Raw genomic sequence first — 8,948 nt, 5'->3', positions numbered from 1 at the left:
CGAGCATGGGGCACTGGTCTGCATCAGCAGACTCTGAATGAGGTAAGCCTCGCACCTCCTCATCGGTCTTCTGAGTGAATCAGGTTACCTTTGTAGCCACAGGGGTGAATGCTTATTAAAAACTGAAGGCTGGAAGCATGTAAGTGTAACTGAGGTGCTAGTGGAGCTTAAAGAATTGTAGTTAAAATTCTATGATAGTGATACAAGAGAAATAATCGTGACTGTCGGTGTCCAGGATAACTTTAACAGGTTACAGGTGGGAAGAGCACAGGAAGCAAGTCTTTTGGTTACAAACAGGAAAAATACAGACAGTGAAAACAGATGTTGTCAATATGAAGTTCCCCAATACTTTTCCAGTCGTTTTCTAGAGAAGAGAGCACTGTAAGTGTTCGTTCTGCTGGGAATTTTTGTGTGTGCTGAAAATGATGATGCCTGAATAAATGGCCTCTCTTTCTGTACAGTCCTTGGCTTTCTGCTGTATTTTTCAGTTCAGGAACATCGATCTGTTTTTGTGGAGCTGGAAACACTTCAATGAGATACTCACTTCCCTGAGTTTACAAGAGTCAAAATATTTGCTTTAATAAATAAATAGGGATTTTATTTGTTCTACATCTCAGAAATGGGAAACAGCACTAAATTCTCTGCACTCATCATATAATTTGGAAATGCCTGATCTTATTCTTTCAGTTGAAAATCAGAATTCTGGTTTCCACTGGTAAGGAATTAATTTCTATTTGTTGTTTCTGTCCTTATACGTATTATGCAAATGAACAAGTTTTTAATAGTTCAGAAAATAATTCCCATATGGCTCATCGTCTTGCAGTGGTTTTGAATTATAGCTACGCTTATGTTGGCCACCAAAATGCTCTAGAGACTTTAGAATATTTTCTGTTGAATTCTCCATTCTCCTTGAGCTAGATGAAGAGGTGACCTCCAGGGTTTCTATTGGCATGATATTTTTATTTCGAGGACTAGAACCAGAGGACTCCAGCCTTTGAAAGCTTGCAGTCCTTTCTGAAGTGACAGGCAAAGTAGATGCAAAAATAGAACTCTTGAGTAAAGCAAAGTCTCCCTTGTATTCTTGATATTGAAAGGGGAAGGATGTAAACGAGTAAAGAAAATACACTGGCCTGGTCAGAACCATCTCTGTATAGTGAGTGTTCTTCCACGTTTGGTTGTTCTGTCTTTGTCTCATTTCTTAGTGGAAAGCCTTTCATTCTTACCAGCAGACAGCACGTCTAGTTCAGAGATCTCTGGTGCTTCTCATCTCCTTTGTTCTCAGTTGTGTTTCTTTTGGGTTTTGGGGAGCTTGGGGTGGGGGGAAACATCTTGTGAGTCCCCATGGAGCTTGCTTGTTTCCTTACCAGTGACATGAGATTTATTTCCTTTCAGGACAGAAATATTTCCTCCTTCAGTGACATTATATTGATCTGTCAGTGCAGTATGGTGCTGACTATATAGTATACCTCTCCATGCTGGTGGATCTGTGTTTCTTACTCCACATCTGCTTTACAGTATTGGGTTATCAGTCTGAATTGGACTTCTCACTTCTCAGTGCCTGTTCCTGGGTTTTTTCCATGTATTCGTAATGTGGGTACATGCATCACAGCTGTGGCTAGTCCTTCTGGACGTTGAAGTGCTGTGAATTTTTACTGTTCCAGCAAATGATACTTCATTACCATGTGTGAAAGGGATGGTAGGAAGCCCTTCCCTCCTTCACCCCTGTCCTTATCCTCTTCACTACATCTGGCAATGCCATTCCCTGCCTGCATGTTTATAATGTACATAGTAGAAGCAGAGTAATTTTTAGCCAAGGACAAATTTCTACCATATGTTCGTGTCCTTCTAGTAAGATAACTGAAATAAACAGGCTCCAGGAGTAATTCAGTTCCCAACATCTAATGGATTTATGTTTAAGATTAGAGTAAAAAACTGTAACTATGATAACGTTGTAATAATTGTGATAGCATCTTGTGTAACTTCATCTATCTGAGTAATTGTCTAATGATCAGTCTGTAATTTTGTCGACTCCTCCCTAATTATCTTGCTTTTTTTGTCCCTTCTGACTTCCCCCCGTAAGCTTATGACTCCTGTGGAATCATCTCAGTTGATGTGCTTGCCTTAGATAAGAATTCTTATCAGGTAAAAATGGTAGGAGAGAGGAGTACTCCAAGACCAGGAGAGATTATTTATAGCTAATCTTGCTTGTCATACTCCTGTTTTCTAACATCTTCCACCTCACTTGCTTCAATTCCTTTCTTCCATTTATATTTCTACACCTTTTCTGGCTTGGAGTTTTTCCCCCATACAATGAAAATGCATAGACTAGAGCTTGCATACTATCTTCTTTGGGCAGACTTTGTGTCCACTGGATTTCTAATAGGCAAAGCCACTAAGTTGCTTATAATTGAGAGAGCTGTTCCTACGTGGGAGGAACAAATGAGGGATTGTGATACCCAGGCTGGCTGGCTAAGCTGTCTCTTAAAATTTATTGTATCTTATTTTAAAGTGCTTTAGGATGGTTCCATATGAATTTTAACTTTGGTACAATCATATAAAGGTTACTCACGAAGATGATAAAGTGTTGTTTTCCTAGGATGTTGATTACTGTTCTATTTTGCACATGAAAATAAAGAGAAGCCTTTAAAAATAATTCTTTTTAGCATTTTTGAAGGTTTTAAAATACGTGAAATGTAGCTTCTCGGTGTGTATTTGTAACAAGTCATGCTTTTATTCTGTTTTCAAATATCCAGGTCTTAAATCATTTGAGAAATCTCATTGTCTAAGTCTTAATTTAAAAAAAAAAAAAGTGTGCTCTTTACAGTAGTTAAAATAATAGTCTGTTAGCTGGGTAACACATGACTAAATTTCAGTCATGCTGTGGCCTATGTTTCTGTGTTTTATCTCAGCTAATAATGAAAGCATTCGCCTCAATGTCGGCCAAGTTGCCTGTGTAGTGATGGTTACTCTTAAATGGCATCCAGTTTATCTGGGCAAAGTTTCTTCCATCATAAAGATACAATTTCCTAAAGTTTTATCTAATAGTAGTTAACCAAATTAGTCTCTCTGAATTCTTTCTTGCAAAACCTACAGTTGCTAAGTGTGAAAGTAGTTGAAAGCCTCAATTGTGATTCATGTGTAAGAGGGGGTGGATAAGAGTCCGAGAACCCAAGGAGAGCTCAGCTGGCTGCAGATATTGGCATTCCCCACTGCTCCTGCCTTTCTTCTGTGCGATGGGATTTCACACTATTTTATCCTAGTGATTACACGGAATGATTTGTTGATGTATCCAAACATCTCTGAGTGAACATAACACCTTGTTTGACTCTATTATTCACACAAGAATATCATATAATTTTCATTGAATAGTTAATCAGCAGTTACTCCACATAATTTATGACTTATATTTGTTGTTTAGCAAAACTGCAGCTTGAAAAATCCTACTTAATTTTTTGTATTTTATGTATGCAAATAGAATTTGAAAAAAAGAAGGTCATTGTTTCCTGGCTATTTCCTGTTGGCTCTCATCTATAGTTAGCATAATTACAATAATTAGTATAATTTAATGTAAATGTCAGCTAAAAAATAATTCTTCTGCATTATGGTGCCCCTCCATACTTGGTTGAAGTCAGGACCCAGTTTGGTTAAGGCTCAGTCACTTTGTTTACAGTATTCTGTGTGTTGCCATTTTCTTACTTGGCATGTCTTTGTATGATCCTTGTTTATATTGCTAATGCTTTCTCAAAAATGTCTGTTTTTAAAGCTCAGAACTTTCTGCATGTTTGAAATAAGTAAATCAATTTATAAATCACCATTTTTTTCTTTTGCTTTAATTTAATAGTGAAACAATAGGAGAAAACATTTATCTAGTTTGGGTATGGGGAGGAGGGATTTTGGACTGCCTGTCGTTAGTTACTACAATGTTGTTTCCTGTATTGTATCAGATAAAATCTGTTGCAGTAGTCTCAAGTTGTATCTATTATTAATCACTGAAGATGTCATGTGAACGAAAATAATTTATCATAACTCTGTGGCAGTTTGAAAGTAAATTTGACTTAGCCCACTTGTCAATACTGTTAATAGTACCATTCTGTGAAGTCTAGAAATGTTTGTGTGGCAAGTACCAGAAATAGAAAAGTAAATTTGGGTATGCATAACATTACTATTACTGTTGATACATTCTCTGTCATAATATGGCATTCACTTAGGTGTGCACATGTAAGCAAAACCCCATTATTTTTAACTTGTAAACTCTGCAGCTTTCACCCAGGTGTGATGTTTGCATTGTTTTGTGTTGTAAGGAAGCTTTGGCAGTGAGTTGTACATCATGATGGACTTCCAGGTGACATTGGTAGCATCAACTATCAGTTTGGCCAAACCACTTTCTGCTGGGTTACCTCCTCTCAGGCTATAGTGTATGTGTATTTGTGTTTGTTTATGTCTTTTTGAAGTAACTCAGCTTTTTTCTGTGAGCTGGATTGAGGGGGAGATTACACTGGTTTGGATATATTGAATTTTTATGATCTTCCCTTTGTAGCGTTCTAGTTTCTCTGTGCTTTTGAAAAAGTACCTTGAAATTTGGCATCAAGCTGGTCTTTGGCCATCCCTGTGAAACCTCACTCAAGTTTGTCTAATTTATAACTTATTGGCAAACACAGAATTTGGTCATTTTCAGTCCAAGTTTGTCGTACTTCAGATATAGTCCCTAACTGAATTCTTAGGAGAGTCTGTCCAACCTGGGTACATTGCACTGTTGAGAGCAGAACAGGGATTTCTCAGCTGTGAACGAACACCTTCAATGAAAACAGGAAAACGTGTCCCTAGTTTTGCTGCTAGCAGGACAGCCACCCTCAGTGTGGAAGCCACTATGTTCAGATCCAGAGAGGGTGACAGATGGACAGCAAGGATCTCGAGCACAACTGCCCTTTTTTCAGGGGGGTAAGGATTTCAGAGCTCTTGCACAGCTGGATAGGTAATAGCCCAGCTCTTCTATGAAAAGTTCAAGACCAGCAACAGCCTGGAAAATAGGACTTGTAGCTCTGTGATTCAGAGTACTGCATAGTGTGTGCACAAGGGAGGTCTGAGTTAAGCTTGCTTAGGGAATTTAGCCGTTGTTTGTTATAATTATTTCTGCTAGATAAAATTTGTTCCTTTCTGAAGAGGTTTTGTTATATAGCTGTATGTGCTAATTTACTGTAGTTGAGTTTTGAAAATACATGATTCCTAAGTCAACTTCCAAGATGGTACTAAAGATGTTTTTCAACAGCCCAGAAATTAAATATATTTTGAGAGTTTCAGACACTTTAGCTCTGAAAATACAGTGGGCATCTGTAAAGATTGTTTTCAGATGAAATATAGTAGAGATAAATTTGATCTTTTTAAAAATCTCATCCTTCTCTGATGAGTATGCACATGTACATATGTATGTACACACACACACGCCCAGTGAGATATGTGTACGGTAAGTTGATAAGAGGTGTGCGTGCTGCAGAGGCCTTCAGGCAACACCAAGGGTCAAAGCAGTCCCTTGGGAATAGCAAGCGGACCCAGTCTGCTAATGGAAAGCTGCCACATCTCCATGTCTTCTAGCGTTTCCTTATATAAGTGGTCAGCTCAGACCAAAAATAGGCAGGGCTGACATGAAATAGACTGTTTAAAGGCATCCCGAATTTATGGCTCCCTGCATGGAATCATCTTACTAATTTGCATTGGAATTTCTATGCAATTTAGGTTGTATTCAATTTTCTTACATCCAGAACCAGCAAAGGCAGCACAGTAAGCATCACTTTCCTCCGCAAGGATGAATTTATCTTCTTTGCTCCTCCCGCATCTTTCCTGTTCCAGTTTTGCTTTTGTAGTAAGAATTAGAACTAGAGCTTTAGGTTTTTGTGCTTGGGCCATAAATATTACTTTTCTGCTTGGACTACTGAATCGATTACATTTATGTACATCAAAGTTATGTAACTTCATTTGGAAAGATTACTCTCTTCTTTTCCAAATATTCCGTCAGCCACTCCGCAGGTAATCATTGCTGCATAACACATGAAAATTCTCAAAAATACGACTCATCCTTTGTGTGCCTCTTTCCAGGGTAATGTCATAAATTTTAAAGTCCTGTTTAAATAATTTAGGATAAGAATATATTGTGTTTCATGCTTATGAGAGTGGGCATAAGTTTTATTTATTATTTTTATTTTAAGGACTCTTTATTATAATCCAGGGAAATCAAAGATGGCCATCAACAAACAAACAGTACATTAAAATATTTTCCTTCCAATTGTTCTAAAACATGTTAATACAAAGGATAGATAATCATAATAAATCTCTTTCTGCCTGGTTGCTTTCTGTTAACAGATCTAAAAGTTTTTCATTTTAGGAACAGCACAGAAATAGAGTTTTGTTTTTACTAAAAATCAGCGGAAGTAACAACAAATGATTAAGAGAATGCCAAACTATGCATTTTCAAAGTACCACCTATGAATTTAGCTGTGTAGCTGCCATTGACATTTAAACACAAAAGGATGCATACTTGCATCTCTGAAAGCTACTTCAAAAATTGACTGCTTTTTGAAATGGCTACAATTGGCCTGTGATTGTGTAATAGTCTAATATCTATTTCTTAGTAATTTGGGGTTTTTTGTAATTTAAATATTTGGAATTTTTCCACTTATATCCCATTTAGATTATAATTTATTGCAATAACATTCAATATTTACAGAACCTAAGTATAGATGTTGCTTTCTGACATGACTTTTGCATTTATTTTTTGAAGTAAAAGAACCTTTACTTGACAAATTATTCAAAACAACTTGTGGTGTGGATGGCAACATTAACAAGTGTAGTAAACAGTCAAGTTGGATGGCATTTGACTGGTTCCAATGTTTTACCGAGCTGATCTGGCTCACTGCACCAAATCATGCCTGCAGCCTTTCAGAATTCTCAATGATGCTGCTTTTTCCTTTGATAATAGGAGTTGCACATCTATTTCTGTGGACTTGACAGAAGCTTTCAGTTTAGTTCATTAAATTTTTACAGTGGAAGCTGGAGTCAGTTGGATTTTTAGACAGTTGAGAGGTTTAGGAAGAATAGTTTTCTACCATGGAGCTATAATTTGGAAAGTACATGCTTTCCATCCTTCCTTCTCTGCAGCTGATACCCTTAGGAGGTAAATGTTTCATTAAACGATGATGAGAGGATTGTTCCTGCTTGTTCAAATTAAGTACATCTACCATCTCTATTACTGTATGTAGAAGGTTCCTATTTGAAAAGAAAATTAAGGTTGCAAATTGAAATACCCAAAAACTTGCAAATACACACAACCTGAATCCAGCCTTCTCCTGCTGTTGGGTATAGTCATTAATTACATGATTATTGATTATATTTCTGTAGGATTCCTTACCAGTTTCAATTCACAGAATGGACTGTGTCCACATAGTGAGCCACTATTCAGTATTTTCTTTCCACTACTTTGTTCCATTACAGACTTATGCCTTGTTTTCAGCACACTATTCAAACTATTTTCAATTAATTAGTTAATTTTTTTTCCTCTGGTGCCCATCATGATAGTACCTGAGTACTTCACAGATATAATTACATTTCACAACATCCTTATGAGATGAGAGGTTGGTATAATCTCCACTTTCTAGGAGATAATGCAGGAGTTAAGGCACAAAGAGAATAAAAACAAAAAGCCCTGTTGTTATTATTGAAGGTGCAGACTGAATCAGCTAGGACTGCATTATCTCAGTGCTTTAGTATACTGTACAGTTAATCTTTCCAAACCACAACTTCTGTTTGCACCTGTGAGTGTTCCCTGTTACTACAAATGAGACTGAATCATAAGTCAGGCGCTCAGACAAATGTTTACTGCTGAAAAGTTGGGGTTAATGACTTTCCTTACACCACAGAGGAACTCCAGAAGACATGCAAGTAAAATCCAGTTCTCTTCAGTTTATCCAACCACAAGAGTGGACTTTCTGTCCTTGCAGTCTTGGTCTCCTTCATCACACACCTTTTGCAGTTTGCAACAAAGCAGCTGAGGGATTGCATAGGCAGCAGCAGCCTCTTTTTTTCCTGCTGCTGCTGAGCAGTTTGGTTCTCTGCACTGAATGAGGAAGAGGTCCCATGGCAGTGTAATGCAGTATGTTTTCTGTAAAGACTTTATAATGATAACTGCATATGCATAGTGGGGCAGATCACATCACTGGAACAGTCTTAGTTTTGACATCTCCAAATTTTGCTCGACTTCACAACCTTAAAACTATTCACTTAGTGGAAGCTGGGATCTGGGGGTTGGCGTGGGGGTGTGGTGTAGTTTGTACTACAGGATTGTAGATGTTAATTTTTTAGCTTTTAGAGCAAATAACATTTCTAAACAGATATACCATATAATTTGATGTTTTCATGTATGCAAGACTTGCAAGGTTGAAACTCTTATCTTTACCCTTTGGGATAACAAAGTGCATTAGGAGGTCGCTGAATTCAGTGTAGACCCTTAACATAGTGGCATGCAGTGTTTTGCTCAGTGAGTTTTGCAGGTGTTTGCTGACAGCAAAGAAACTGAAAGACTGGAAATTTTTCAGGTTGAAGAGCAGAAAGTACCAAAGGGATTTTGAGGAAAATGGTATGACGTTCCAAGCTTTAGCTCCTCCTTTGCTTTCACTGACTTGTTCACTAGAAATTATATCCCCAATTCTGGGTTCTCCACCAGTCCTAAACTCAGAATTGATTTGGGTTTGTCTCGCAGGGTATGATGAGTCAAATGGATCCAGTTAAAAGTTTAATTGCCTCTATTTCTCATGTTGCACCTAAATCTCCTTTTGCTGTCTTTCCCCAGCCCTACCCACATAGAGAGCAGCTGCTGAATCCCGTTATGTAAAACTATATGGAATAGTGTAACAATAATACTAGTTTTATGTTGACTACCTTTAAGACTACCTTGGTAGTCT

The 8,948-nt window shown here is 37.5% G+C and overlaps 1 protein-coding gene across 4 annotated transcripts in view; it reads left to right on the top strand.

The window, feature by feature from the left end:
* RAD54B (RAD54 homolog B) overlaps positions 1-8,948 on the top strand; it is a 67,687-nt gene that overhangs the window by 26,796 nt on the left and 31,943 nt on the right. The gene's annotated exons all lie outside the window — the stretch shown is intronic.

Source organism: Strix uralensis, chromosome 1 (genome assembly GCF_047716275.1).
Source record: "Strix uralensis isolate ZFMK-TIS-50842 chromosome 1, bStrUra1, whole genome shotgun sequence".
Taxonomy (NCBI): Eukaryota; Metazoa; Chordata; class Aves; order Strigiformes; family Strigidae; genus Strix; species Strix uralensis.
This window is presented reverse-complemented; position numbering and strand designations above follow the sequence as displayed.